The following is a 13,193-nucleotide window of genomic DNA, read 5'->3' on the forward strand; positions in this document are numbered from 1 at the left end:
GGATCAGCACGCTGTTGTTCTTTTCTTGGCTTCCGAAGGGCAAACATCGGAGAACGAAGAATGTGTAGGGGCAGCATGTGTGTCAAAAATCACCGTTGTGGGATGGTTCACCAAGTCCGTGACGGTCGCATTTCGACGCAAAACATCGGTCGATCCTGGAGGAAATCCGCATCCACCAAGGGGAAAGTAGGGGACACTCGAACACCCACCATATACTGCTGACCTCTCTCCAAAAGATTCTCAAGCTTTCGGTCGATCAAAACTGGCCTTGAAGGATCAGCATTTCCTGTTGAATGAGGATGTTCATCTGGCAGTTACGCCATACGTTCTTCGCTGCAGCAGGACATGGTGTTTTATCAAATAGGTAACCCTCAACTTGGTGCGTCGATTGCCTCAATGCTCACGGCGACCTTGCCTAATGGGCACACTGTTTTTCGACCGGAAAATTCTGATCAGTCCTAATAGAACTTCGTTTATTACACGATGTAACATATCCCACATTTTTGCAATCTGATGTTATGTGCAATGAATTACAGTAAAGGCAAAGCGATGCACGACATTTAATTATTATATTATTCTATCAATTACAGGACGTATATACAGCCACTGCAGTTGCACAATTTTGTTTTTGTTGTATTCAAACCCAAGTGGCTGTATATAAGTCCTGCAATTAAATAACGTACGGTTGCTGAATGACAGCCAATCAAAATTTTAAAATTTTATAATTCTGTTAATTGGATATTGAAGCCAGCAGGGTGGCGGTCGTGATGGGGGGGAGGGAGGGGACAATCCTTTCCCGGAGAGGACGCGAATCGCGGACCTCTCACATTTCCAACGATGTTTTCTACATGTTTTTCTGTTATTACCAACACATGACGTCAGGCTGGAATTTCACTTCCTGACGCACCATTCTCTGCCTCGGCGGTGAGCCGAATGATTCACTCCTTGTTACGAGGACGCTGCGCCCGGAAGCCTTGGTCCCAGGGAAGCACGGGCAGAGTAAACAGCGTGTTTGGCGCCCCTGTGTGCTCTGGCATTATCTGCTAATACACCGCCTCGTTTCGCAGGGGTTCGCCGAGGCAGGGAACGGGGAACGCCTTCCGCGGGGTGACTTCTCTGCGAAAGGGCTGGATGGACGTTCGTGGGTGGGGGAGGGGGTGGGCGCAGGGAGGGTTTGTGCCGAAAAGTACGCCGGATTACTGGTCGTATTGTCCGTAATCGGATTCCGGTTCCCTCAGACAAAGCAGTATCTGCTGTTGCGTGTTTCGGCTTTCCCCTTTACTGGCCTGCGAAAGCAAACAGGACACCATTAGAAAGGGTGCAGACTCGCAGATTACGCGCGCTTGCAACGCAGCGCGAAATGACTGCAGTTTTAGCGGTAACGACCGAATTTAATGGTTTGCTTACTTTCTCTGGGATCGTATTAGCGCCAAATGTACGGACGGGAGGAAGGAGGCAGGGACGCGGCTGGCCCGTTTCTGTCCAGCTGCGTAGCGATGCGGCAGATGCTTCGCTTTGGCGAGTCCTCCCTTGAGACTTACCAGGACAGGATTGCTAAAATGAAACTCTCTTTCCCCAATTTCTTCTAAAATTAAATTTTTCCAGCAAGAACAACTTCATACAATTTACTTTCCTTATTCTTAAACCAGTGAAATTAAGACTGTAATTTTAAGACCAGGACCTTGTCTTCCCCATTATTAAGTATTTTAGCCAATTCTGAAGGGCTGTGTAGACTTAAAGGAGGATAACTTTCTATTCACATATCAGTGACTCACAGGAACTTGTACAGGCTTCCCATCCAGTTGTTTATGTAGATGTAATTTACAATAGTAACCAGTCTTTTATCTACGTCTTTGTCAGCAGACGCAGACAATACCTACAGAAACGCAATACCTCCTTCCCACTCTCTCTGTGAATCTCCTCCTCCTCCCTATCTCTATCCTTCTTCCTCTGTTGTAGTCTTTTCCTCCACACTGTTCGTTTCTCCTACACCTTTCCCTTCTTCACCTGCCCATCACCCTTCTTCCAACTGCCTCCTATGTCTTGTCCTCCTCATTCTTGTCCTCGTCCTTCTCCTCCTCCTCCTCCACCACCACCTTCTTCCACCCTCCCTCCTCTCTGTGTCCATTTTCTCCTGTCCGCTCTTCCGTTTCCGTCTTCAGCTTCATCCAGCCTTCTATCCACCCTCCTCCTATCTCTTTTCTGACCATGTCCTCCTTACTCCTCTGTCTATCTTCTTCTCCATGTTTCTCTGTACACCCTGACCTCCTTTCTCTCTCTGTCTCCTCCTTTTCCTCTTTGTCCATCAACACATAGACTTCTCTCTGTCCATTTCGTCCTTCCAACTCCAGGCGTCAGAGTGCTCCTTTGCTGTTTGTAGAGGACCTGCTCCTCCTCTGTCCATTTCTCCGTTCCACATCCCACATCTACTTCTTACCCCTTTCTTCGTCAATCTCATGCTCTCCCTTCTTTATTCAGCCAAGCCCATCTGCATGCATGCCCCTGGAATGCATTGCACTGCTGCCTAATTAACACACCTTTCATGCAGAGTAGATGTCTGGTGTTACCAACCTTTTCATCTCCACGCCCACCCCTATGAAAACTATGTGACTTTTACCCCCACATTAGGTCTTCCCAGATAATAAATAGAGTGTGTACCAAATTCGGTTGAAACCGACGGATCCTCTGCTTTAGGAAATGTGGAAAACACACACACATCCACACTTCAGTTTTCATAAATGTGTGTCATTGCTAGGAAAGCAAGGTATCTGTCTTAATTAGATCATCTTGAAGTTGCTAATGATGATTTCGGAAAATCCACTAAAACTCTTGTAACGTAATATGAGGACTGTTAACTAACCCACTGCGTATTTATGTCATTGTACGTGTTTAGATACCAGTGAAGCGAAAATTGCTCATGAGGCTCCATTACTAAGTGCACAGAAATAACAATGATCAAAAGAAAGACTATCTTCCATACATGTTTTTCCTATTAGTATTCAAGTCTGTGTAGCTTCATCGTGATCGTGGTAGAATGTTGGGATCCTCGTTAGCATTCTGACTATATAGTGGGCGAGACGACATACAGCTTATCCCAAGTAGATTTAATCTCCTTCATGACAACAGATGCCGCAGGGCATCCCATCCCGTTTATTACTCCCTCCAGGGGAGAGGAGTGTTCGAGCATTAACGCCTTGGAAGAGGAACTCATGGCCGGGATGACGACAGTAGCGCTAGACAAAATGTTGATCACTACCGTTCCGATGTGCGCAGTCCACAAATCACCTGCGATAGTTACTAGGGGATGGAGAGGAAGGGTGACGAGCATTCGTTCATGATTGATGCTTCCTCCTGTTCACTATTTGCGAGTGCATGCGTGAGATGTGCACTGGTACTTGGCCTCATCTATACGACAATGTAGGGACGCCACAAAAAATCCTGCACTCATAAGGGTACCATACATGTTCCTTGGCACCTTACTCCACTACCGTGGTACTGTTCTGTGACTACTCATCATAGAAATAAAAGAAACAAATCAGTTGGAAAAAAGAAGACGCTGGTGAACGTAAAGAAACAGAGCACAGGGTTTACATTTAAAACTCAGTGATAAAAAATGAAAAACCATCGTTCTCTTACGCCAACTCTGCAGCTTTAGGCATCTCTCAGCTCTCTTCAAGAGTCCTGATTTTCCTACGCGGGTGGGAATGAAAGTTTCAAAATTAATCCATCTAGGAAGGTTATATTCACAAAACTATGAGGATTATGGGTAAAACAGTTAGCTCTTACGCAAAATTTGACACTCGTTATCTTGATTTTATTACTTAAGAGAAGTATATAGAAACACAATAATTTTAACACCAGTTTACGTATTATCAACCACTGTCGTTTTAAGTGTCCTAATGGTCTAGTTTGGAAATGAGCGAATCGTACCAGATACCTGGTCTGATTTATCCAATGCCAAGTTATGAATATAAACAGGGCTGCATCATGAGTGTCCCAGAATACTGTCTGAGTAACCGATCTGTGAACTTGGCACAGAAGTAACAACAGAATTTAGTTCTAACAAAACAGTTTCTACGTCAGACAATGTTTATTGGGATACATCCCGAAGGATGGCAGTCTGTGTGGTATTATATGTGTGGAGAGAATTAAAACATGAGGTCTACAACGTAACACTTATGGCTCCTGAATATATCAGATACCACATAATGCAGGCCTGGGCACTGATGTTTGGAGCTGAATTTTAAACGTGCAGTGTAATCTGACCACAATTGCTTTATACCGTATATAAACACCCAGGGTCGACTTTTCAACACTTGATATGACAGTCTTAGTTACGTGTTTGCTTAACTTTTGTACGCCACGGAAGCAATTCTGATTATGATAACTCAACAGATATTGCGGCGCTTTTAACTTGTTACATTCGTGTTTAAAAATTATTTGTCGATATCACATATAGGTAGCTGTAAAAGCACAATTTTTTTTCTCGTTCTACACATGTTGGGTGATATGTCGTCGCTACCTCACACAGTACAAAATTATCCTTCTTTTTTATTTATGAAAACCACACACAGTTGAATGTAAGACCCGTCATTTGAAGCCATAGTCATTTTAGTAGCAAAATCCACATCTTAAGGTGGGAATATGTGTCCCGCCCAGATGGTATACCACTCAGGCTCCTTTCAGAGTATGCAGACACAGTAGCGCCTTTCTTAGGAATCATATACAACCGCTCACTTGTCGAAAGTTCTGTTCCTAAAGACTGGAAAGTAGCACAGGTCACACCAATATTCAAGAAAGGAATTAGGAGTAACCTACTGAATTACAAACCCATATCACTCACTGACCTCAATTTTCAGTAGGATTTTGGAGCATATGCAGTACTCGAACACTATGAATCACCTTGAAGAAAATTACTTATTGATGCATAACCAACACGGATTCAGAAAATATCGTTCTTGTGCAACACAGCCAGCTCTTTATTCCTACGAAGTAATGAGTGCTGTCAAGAAGGGATCCCAGATCGACTCCATATTCCTAGATTTCCACAAGCCTTTTGATACTGTTCCTCACAAGCGACTATTACTCAAATTGCGTGCATATGGAGTATCGTCTCAGTTGTGTGACTAGATTCGTGAATTCCTCTCAGAGAGGTTATAGTTCGTAGTGATAGACGGTAAATCATCGAGTAGAACAGAAGTGATGTCTGGCGTTCTGCAAGGTAGTGTCATAAGCTCTCTGCTTTTCCTGATTTATACAAATGATCTAGGTGATAATCTGAGCAGCCCTCTTAGATTGTTTGCAGGTGACGCTGCAATTTACCGTCTAGTAAAATCATCAGATGATCACTTCCAATTACAAAATGATCTAGAGAGAATTTCTGTATGGTGTAAAAAGTGGCAATGAGCTCTAAACAAAGAAAAGTACGGGCTCATCCACATGGGTACTAAAAGAAATCCTATAAATAGTGGGTATACGATAAATCGTACAAATCTAAAAGACTATCACTTTCACTAAATACCTACGAATTACAATTACGAGCAACTTGAGTTGCAAAAACAGCATAGATAATATTGTGGGGAAGGCGAAACAAAGACTGCGCTTTGTTGGCAGACCACTTAAAAGATGCGACAAACCCACTGAAGAGACAGCCTACATTACAATTGTTCGTCCTCTGCTGGAATGTTGCTGCGCGATGTGAGATCCTTAACAGGCAGGATTGACGGAGGATAGCGAAAAAGTGCTCAGAAGGGCAGCCCGTTTCGACATATCGCGCAATATGGGTGAGAGTGTCACTGATAAGATACGCGAGTATGGGTGGCAGTCACTGAAACAAAGGCGGTTTTCTTTGCCGCGAGATCTATTTACGAAATTTCAATCACCAACTTCCTCTTCCGAACGGAAAAATATATTGTTAACACCCACCTACATAGGGAGATATGATCGTCATAATAGAATAAGAGAAATCAGAGCTCAAGCGGAAAGATTTAGGTTTTCCTTTATCCCACGCGCCTTTCGAGAGTGGAATGGTAGAGAAGTAGTGCGAAAATAGTTCGATGCACCCTCTGGCAGGCACTTAAGTGTGAATTGCAGAGTAACCATGTAGATGTAGATATAACAATTATGTATGTGACGTTGGATTGCCAGAGTTCACTGATAAAAATAATTTCGGTTTGTACAGAAACTACACAAGTTTCTCCTTCGATAAACGAGCAGATGGAGTGAGGCTTGCCCTACACCGCTTATGCCGCTGTGGCGCGACGCATGGCTGGCGGTATCAAAATGATAAACCCGTTCCTTGATCCTTCCTTATATACAGAATATACACTCCTGGAAATTGAAATAAGAACACCGTGAATTCATTGTCCCAGGAAGGGGAAACTTTATTGACACATTCCTGGGGTCAGATACACCACATGATCACACTGACAGAACCACAGGCACATAGACACAGGCAACAGAGCATGCACAATGTCGGCACTAGTACAGTGGATATACAATGCAGGCTGCTATTCTCCCATGGAGACGATCGTAGAGATGCTGTATGTACTCCTGTGGAACGGCTTGCCATGCCATTTCCACCTGGCGCCTCAGTTGGACCAGCGTTCGTGCTGGACGTGCAGACCGCGTGAGACGACGCTTCATCCAGTCCAAAACATGCTCAATGAGGGACAGATTCGGAGATCTTGCTGGCCAGGGTAGTTGACTTACACCTTCTAGAGCACGTTGGGTGGCACGGGATACATGCGGACGTGCATTGTCCTGTTGGAACAGCAAGTTCCCTTGCCGGTCTAGGAATGGTAGAACGATGGGTTCGATGACGGTTTGGATGTACCGTGCACTATTCAGTGTCCCCTCGACGATCACCAGAGGTGTACGGCCAGTGTAGGAGATCGTTCCCCACACCATGATGCCGGGTGTTGGCCCTGTGTGCCTCGGTCGTATGCAGTCCTAATTGTGGCGCTCACCTGCACGGCGCCAAACACGCATACGACCATCATTGGCACCAAGGCAGAAGCGACTCTCATCGCTGAAGACGACACGTCCCCATTCGTCCCTCCATTCACGCCTGTCGCGACACCACTGGAGGCGGGCTGCACGATGTTGGGGCGTGAGCGGAAGACGGCCTAACGGTGTGCGGGACCGTAGCCCAGCTTCATGGAGACGGTTGCGAATGATCCTCGCCGATACCCTAGGAGCAACAGTGTCCCTAATTTGCTGGGAAGTGGCGGTGCGGTCCCCTACGGCATTGCGTAGGATCCTACGTGCATCCGTGCGTCGCTGCGGTCCGGTCCCAGGTCGACGGGCACGTGCACCTTCCGCCGACCACTGGCGACAACATGGATGTACTGTGGAGACCTCACGCCCCACGTGTTGAGCAATTTGGCGGTACGTCCACCCAGTCTCCCGCATGCCCACTATACGCCCTCGCTCAAAGTCCGTCAACTGCACATACGGTTCACGTCCACGCTGTCGCGGCATGCTACCAGTGTTAAAGACTGCGATGGAGCTCCGTATGCCACGGCAAACTGGCTGACACTGATGGAGGCGGTGCACAAATGCTGCGCAGCTAGCGCCATTCGACGGCCAACACACGGTTCCTGGTGTGTCCGCTGTGCCGTGCGTGTGATCATTGCTTGTACAGCCCTCTCGCAGTGTCCGGAGCAAGTATGGTGGGTCTGACACACCGGTGTCAATGTGTTCTTTTTTCCATTTCCAGGAGTGTAGAAGTTGTTAATCCTACCAGTTTCGCCTGGTTGGGCAGACATGCTATTCATTTGCATATCCAAGCAAACAAAACAGTCTATACTAATTTGATGGTTGTTTCATGCAGGTTTCATCTTGTAGCAATATTAATGGGCAACAGGGCTTTGAGGTTTACACCCTAGATATGGTTCGGCCATGTTAGTTTTATAATACAGGGGATCAACTTCCTAAAAAGTAGAGGATACAGTTACTCAATACCAATTCGTCATTATAGCCCATTTCTATGATAACGTGGGCCTGTATTTTGCTTTCAGGATAATCAATTTTAAATGCTTACGTTATAAGAACATGTGGTAGGTGTCAGCGTGCAATGGCATGATTTTTCTCTTCTGGAGACGCTACAGGATTTCGGTGGCAAATTTCAAAAGCAAGCACCAACAAGAACAAACATCTTGTTGCTTGTCAATAAATTCCAAAGAACTGGAAAAGCTGCCGATGAACAACGTGCAGGGAGACGTCCTACAACACAAGCGGCCATTCAGCAAATCAATCAAGCAAGTCTGACTACATCAACTCATCCTTTAAGCAAAAGGCCAGACATTTCAAAATCAACACTGCAAAAGCTTTACACTTTGCAGCAATGAAAAAGTGTACCATAGGCAACTACTTCCAAATTAGACCAGAATGATTACGTACTAAGCAAACAGCGTGTTACGATTTGATAGGAGCTGCGCACTACGAACACATTTTGTCGACTGCTGAAGCCCCATTCCACATCTTATGAAAAGTTACGAACATAATTGCCTGGTATGGAGTAACGAGCAACACCAAGCTACCACCGAATGTTAAACAGCAATTTCTGGAACCACTGATTCGGCAAGAACGCAACGCTGACACTGCTGTGTACCATCAGGATGGGAGAGATCCTTATTTTTCCCTCATTGTAGAGAGTAGCTAAATCGAAATTCGCCAACATGTGGGTAGTAGAGATCCAGAAAGACTACGGTGACCACTTTCACCTGATTTGGCAGCCATGGATCTAAGACCTCGAATCCAGGATGCAGCGTCAGTTATTTGACAAGATATGCTTCAGAATGTATTCAGGCCTTCTCTTCAATGAAGTGAAGTGCGACGGAAGTATACGCATACATTGAAAATAAATACACAAGCGTACTACGTAAATGCATCCTTTATATTCAGGAAATGGATCGAGACTTTACGACCACATTCTACACATTAACGATCGGAATGTGAATATCGATATACAAAATAAAATTGATACAAATGGACAGCAACTGAACAGCAAAGAGATTTTCAATATTTGATAATTTTATGTTTCCCATTTCAGATGACGTAGAGGTAAAATTTTCAAGATTCAGGCACTTCTGTGGAACCATGCAACGCACTTAAATACGTAAGGCACGTAAAGAAACATGAATTAAACTTTACGAAGTAGTAGCCTTTCCTTTGATGCTATAAATTACCTTTTCTCATGAGTCTTCTTCTTGATTTGATTGCGGCCTGTAACGAATTACACTTCTGTGCCAATCTTTTCATCTCAGAGTAGCAATTACGATCTACGTCCACAGTTATTTGCTGGATGTAATCCTAACTCTGTCTTCCTCTATAGTTTTTGCCCTCTACTGCTCCCAAATATGTTAACACAAGTCCTATCATTCGACTTCATGTCAGTATTTTCCACACATTCTTTTGCTTACCGATTCTGCGGAAAGACTCCTCATTCGTTACCTTATCAGACGACCTAGTTTTCAACTTCCATTTGTACCATCACATTTCAAATATTTCCATTCTCTTCCGTTCTTGTTCCCCCTAAGTCCATGTTTCACTACCATACAATGCTGTGCTCCAAACGCACATTCTCAGAATTTTTGTTTCTCAGTTTAATGCCTATATTTGTTACTAGGTCTCCTTTGCCAGTGCCAGAATGCCTTTTATGTTCTTCTCTGACCATCAAGGATCACTTTGGTGCCAAGGTAGCAGAATTCCTTAACTTTGTCTGCTTCGTGATCCTCAAACTAGATGTTAAAATTCTCGCTGTTCTCATTTCCGCTACTTCTCATTGCTATCGTCTTTCTGCAACTTACTCTTTATCCATATTCTGTACCCATTAGACTGCTCATTCCATTCAACAGCCCCTGTAAATCTTCTTCACAGTCACTGAGGATAGTAATGTCATCAGCGAATCTTACTAGTGATACCCTTTCACTCTGAATTTTAATCCCACTAGTTAACGTTCCTTTTATATCCGTCCATGATACTTCGTTATACCGGGTGTAAATTTTAAGTTGAAAAACAAGAGTAATTCGAAAAATAAGCATTACACAAAAAAATGTGAAGAACCGAAAGTTGACTATTTTCGAGGGGGATATCTGCAGGCGCTAAAATTAGCCCGCCACCCCAATTAAACATTTGATTTGATTCTTAGTAGTCGGCTCTGTAACTGAAGAAAATTCATGTTCTAATTTTAGCGTGGAAAATGTTTACGGATAGATGAAAAATACTTATTTACTTCGTAAATTTTGATTCGCTAAAACTAAAACTCCCCCCTCTCTCCCCATAGGGTGAGGTTTGAGAGAGAGGAATTAGAATTTTACAAATGTTGAGCACGAAAGAAGCAAAACTTATCCGAATCTGCGGAAAAATTTATATGTGGGCCAGTTTTAGCACCAGCAGATGTTCCCCTCGAAAATAATCAACTTTTGATTCTACACATTTTATCGTGTGAAACTTATTTTTCGATTTATTTTGGTTTGTCAACTTGAAATTTACACCCTGTATATTTTGAACAGTTGGAGCGAAAGACTACATCTCGGTATTACAGCATTTTTAATCCGAGCACTCCGTCCTTTATGTCCAGTCCTGTTATTCCCATCCGTTCTTTCACTTGGGTGTGCATTATCAATCTTTCTCTATAATTTACCCATTTTTTTGTATCATTTAACATTGTTGAACGCTTTTTCCAGGTCGACAAACCCTCTGAACGTGTCTTGATTTTGCTTCAGTTTTGCTGCCGTTATCAAACACGTCAGAACTGCCTCTCTGTTGGCTTTACCTTTCCTAGAGTGAAACAGATCGTCACCTAACAGATCCTCAACTTTCTTTTCCGTTCTTCTGTGTATTATTGTTGTAACCCACGTGGATGCAGGAGCTATTAAGCTGATTCTGCGACAGTTCTGGCACTGATTGTAACTCCATCCTCTGTCTGGAGTGAGGGACTACGGCTGGTCAATTTCCTATAATACAACACCAGTCACCATTATTTAGGTTTTGTTTTTAGGCTATCAGATTCGACAATACATTATGTCATATTGAGGCCTGCTTAAATCGAGAAACCTTCTTATTACAAAATATAGCGGCACTTTTAACTGGTCTCGTGAAGATTATTTCACACAGGCATGCGTGCTTCTAGGACAGCTGTCATCAACTGTCAAACCATCCACTCAAACTACAGGATCTTTGGCACTCTAGTCTGAGTGGATGGTTTGACAGTTCCTGACAGCTATCGAAGGAGCACGCATGCCCGTGTGAAATAATCTGCACGAGACCAGTTAAAAGTGCTGCTGTATTTGGAAACATGATGGCTACTCGATTTAAGCAGGCCTGAGGATAATAACGTATTGTCGAAACTGGTAGCCTAAAAATAAAACATAAATAACGGCTGTTGGTGTTGTAATATTGGGGAGTTCTGGCACTTGCCGGTTTTCTACCTTCAGAATTGTATGAGGATGTTTCTTCCGAAAGTATGAAGGTGTATCATCAGTCCCATACATTCTACACCCCAACTTGAATAGAAGTTTTGTCATCACATCCTCCAAAGATTTTAGATATTCGGGTGGAATGCAATACATCTCTTCTATCTTATTCGATCCTACGTAGTCCAAAGCTCTTTTAAATACTGATTCTAATACTGAATCTCCTACCTTTTCTGTATCGACACCTGTATCAACTTTTATCACATTAGACCAATCTGCCCCTCATAGAGGCCTTCAATGTATTCTTTCAACTCATCCAACCCCCCACCCCCCACCTCTGCATTTAACGGTAGAATTTCCAATTTCCGTTGCACTCTTAAAGACATCGCTCTTGCTTTTAACTACACCGAAGGTTGTTTTGAATTTTCTATATATTGAGTCAGACCTTTCGTCATCGTTGCTTTTTCGATATCTTCACAATTTTCATGCAGCCATTTCACCTTAGCTGCCTGTAGTTCCTGTTTTCTTCAGTCCTAAGTGACTGGAATTTCTGTATTGCTGAAGTTCCCTCAACATTTAGGGACTTCTTTCTTTTGTCGATTAGCTGAAGTATTTTTTCTGTTACCCATGGTTCCCTCGCAGTTACCTTGCTTGTACCTATGGTTCCTTATCCAAGTTCTGCCACCTTCCTTTTTCAGAGACGTCCGTTCCTCTTCAACTTAACTGCCTACTAGGCTATTCATTATCGCAGTATCTATAACCTCAGAGAACTTCAAGCGTATCTCTTCATTCCATAGTACCTCAGCATCCCATTTCGTCTCACACTGATTCTTCCTGACTAGTCTCTCAAACTTCAGCTTACTCTTCATCATTACTAAATTGCAATTCCTTATTTCGGAATTTCAGTTTGATCGTGGTGCAAGCAAGCTGGAACCTTCCCGTGTCTTCTGGTCTTTTCCTAATGTACACCCTCTTCTTGTGGTTCTTGAACAGAGTATTCGCTGTTACTAGGTGAAATGTATTGCTGAACTCAATTTGTCTTTTCCTCTCTCAATCCTACTTCCAAGCCCAAATTATTCAGTAACTCTTTCTTCTATTCTTTCCCCTATATCCGCATTCCAATACCCAATATTATTAAACTTTCGTCTCCCTTTACATACTGAGTACTTGTTAATATCCTTATACCCTTCCTCTATACCTTTTGCATGCGACGTAAGTATGTCTACTTGAGCTATTATTGTTGCTGATGATTTTCTGTCGATTCTGGTGAGAACAACCCTATCACCGAACTGTTCTCAGTAACTCACTCTGTTGTTCATAACGAATCCTACCCCCTCTATATCGAGATTGGGTCTTAACATATCCCTTTTCAGATTTTCTAGCTTTCCTACCACATTCAAGCTCTGACATTCCACGCTCCTAGTCGTGGAGCGTTATCCTTTTGTTGAATATTCAATATTTTTTTCCTTGGTTACGTCCTCCTTGGCAGTCCCCTCCCGAAAATCTAATCGGGGCTAGTACGGAATCTTTTGTCAATGGAGAGATGATAATGACACTTTTTCGAATAAAGCCACATGTCCCGTTGATGCACAATATGTGTCTTCAATGTAGTGGTTTCCATTACCTTCTGCTTCCTAATGCCGTTGTTCAGTGCTGATTCTTCGGCCTTTTGGGAACAGTTTGCCAGCCGAAGAGCAAGAGTGTGCCATGAACCTCTTCCGCCCCCCGCCATTTATGACAACGCCGTTGGCAGGACGAGGGTGAGTTATAATA

This window comes from Schistocerca gregaria, chromosome 4 (genome assembly GCF_023897955.1).
Source record: "Schistocerca gregaria isolate iqSchGreg1 chromosome 4, iqSchGreg1.2, whole genome shotgun sequence".
Lineage (NCBI taxonomy): Eukaryota > Metazoa > Arthropoda > Insecta > Orthoptera > Acrididae > Schistocerca > Schistocerca gregaria.